General features: G+C 33.2%; 1 long non-coding RNA gene across 1 annotated transcript; it reads left to right on the forward strand.

Annotated features, from left to right (window-relative positions):
• The first annotated feature begins 224 nt into the window (after positions 1-224).
• On the forward strand, positions 225-2,341 carry LOC128218465 (uncharacterized). The gene is made up of 4 exons (XR_008258382.1): positions 225-272; positions 1,008-1,089; positions 1,888-2,049; positions 2,278-2,341. It is a non-coding gene; the product is annotated as an uncharacterized LOC128218465 (long non-coding RNA).
• The last annotated feature ends 271 nt before the right edge of the window (positions 2,342-2,612 follow it).

Consider the following 2,612-nt stretch of genomic DNA (forward strand, 5'->3'; position numbering starts at 1 on the left):
AATGGAAAAAGTCTTTTGTGTAGGAATCGTTGTGTACTTCTTTGTTATTTTACAATTTGGTTGACAGTACCTTTTAATATAAATGTTGTTGATAATTTAAAAGAAAGCAAATGTCGTGTTCCCACAGGACTACGTGTGTTTACAAACTTATATTTCGAAATACTTACACCTATATAAATTGCAAACCTACGAAAGGACGAGCATAAAGTTGTTTAAAGCCCCTTTGATGATGCACTCAGTCGCTGCCTTGTATATTTTCCTGCCATATCTGGGTGAGTTAAACTTGTAAATGATGTTATATTACGTATATAAAACTATTGCATAATTTCTACATCATATTTAACAAACGAGCAAAACGTCGCAATGTGGTTGCCTTAAAAAGAAAATTATCAAAAAGAAAAGAAATGTTATAAGAATTGTAGTTGGGTGTTTGATAAACTGAAATACAATTTCTTTTTTATTTTCCTTTTTCTTTTAATATTTTTCCAAGAAATTTGGATTGAATATAAACATGTGAGAAGCCATGGTTGTCAATCAATGTTTTAGACAGCACACACAGTAACCAGTGATCACAGCAAATTTTAAGAGATTAAAACGACACAAAGTTTACATGCATGGCCGTGGTGATCAAATATGTGTTAGGCATGTGGTTATGTGGACAGTTGCGGCATTAAATATGAGTCCTACGATCACGGTCTAGATCTGTCTGAAAATAGCAGTATATGTAGGGAATGAAAACGATGTATGTATATAAACAGTGAAAAAGTGTTATTTGAGAGTAAATGCATGAAGTTGAAGGCCTATGTCACTGTCAGAAAAGAAAATGGAGTAATTACTAATAGGGAGATAGATAAGCATGTATTGGTAATTAACCTACTTCTTTCCTTAATACTTGAAATTCCTGCCCATCAACTTTAATTAATACATGAAAAAGACAGTTGTATCATAAATTAGATAAAGTTTACTGTGATTATAAACTGTAATTGCTTTCCATTATATACATTTAGGCACATGGTTACATCTATACAAAATGTGAACTTGCGCAAGATCTTCTAGACGAAAATGTTCCTAAATCGGAGTTGCACCGATGTAAGTACCTGATATCATATGTCATTTACTATTTCATATTTTAATTATGATTTAAGTACATGAAATAATACCCACTTTCCTTCATACACGTGCATTTTCCTCCCAACCTAGCTACCTATGGAACTACCTTCCTACCGACCTACCTATGTATCTACCTCGATGGTGCTAAGGCCGCAACCGTTAAATATATTTTATTTTTAGAACAATTGCAACAATGTTTGCCTATTTTATTGTTATGGGCGGACTGTAATGGTCTTGTGATTTTTTAATATACATTATTAAAACAACCCGGTTAAAACCCCTTGTGAGTTCTTTGTTGCCACTGACAATGCCAAATCAACATTTACTAATAATGATATGTTGATAGTTGTGTAATTCGTGTTATCTTGTAGTAATTGTTGTTTGATTGACGATGTTCCGTGTGCCTTTAAACATGACTTTGGTTAGAGTTTAAGATACTGCTTGTCCCTGTAGTCTCCATTGTATTGTTAATATTCATAACTAATCTATGTTGAATCGGCTGTACGGCCGATGGCTTGAAAACACCTTCCCCCGACTGAAGCCTCTCTGATTTTGTTTTCCGTGTCAGCCTCTGTCGTAATTAATAGTCTTAATTTAAAACAACTTGAACAATTAAGCCGACGTGTTATCATGAGTTATGTTATTCAAGAATGTTGATTGCCTTTTTTTCAAATATGAGTTATTTAACAGGACCACTTTAATTTGATGTTTTGAGAAAACAAAACAATGATATATTATTGTATTTGCAATACGCTTTAAGAAAAGTATTCTATATAGGGGTGTGTATGGCCTGGTATGAATCAAGCTTCAACACGGCTGCTGTTAATCAGAATTCGCCGAACTCGGTGGACCATGGCCTATTTTAGTTTAACAGTTATTAGAATTGCGATCCCAAAAATGGTAAACCTGCAAAGAATGGCTGTGGGCATCCCTGCTCAGGTGAGGATTTGGATAGTTGTTTAATTACACTGGAATTGTTGAAAACTCCAAAAATAATGTATAATACATGTATTTATAACGATCGTTGCGATCAAAATATCACATTAACATGCTTTGTAATGGTCCATTGTGCTCATATTGTGCTTAATTTTACGCGTGTGTTTTATTTTCTTTAAATATTGTTTTAACTGAGTCTTTAAAATATTGTATCCTCGGTTTAACTTCCAGACTATAAAAACACTGATTTGACTGATGACGTGGCTTGCATAAAAAACTCAAGAGAGAATAAAAAGGTTGGAGTTTCTCGTAAGATTGTTTTCTTTTCAAATGGACTATGTACGTCGTCTTCAATTTTAACCTCCTTTAAATATTTATCTTTAACAACTAAATATTAACCTCACCTTCAATTCTGGTCCCATGTTTTCAAGTTTGACCCAAAACAAATTTCGGAGAAAACCCTAATTTTAATTTCAAGGTGCCCTCAAATACAATGTCATATTTTGACAGAGCAATGTGAATGAAACTCTTTTGACACTAATTATTCTTTTCCACATACAGAATTA

Source organism: Mya arenaria, chromosome 14 (assembly GCF_026914265.1).
Source record: "Mya arenaria isolate MELC-2E11 chromosome 14, ASM2691426v1".
Taxonomy (NCBI): domain Eukaryota; kingdom Metazoa; phylum Mollusca; class Bivalvia; order Myida; family Myidae; genus Mya; species Mya arenaria.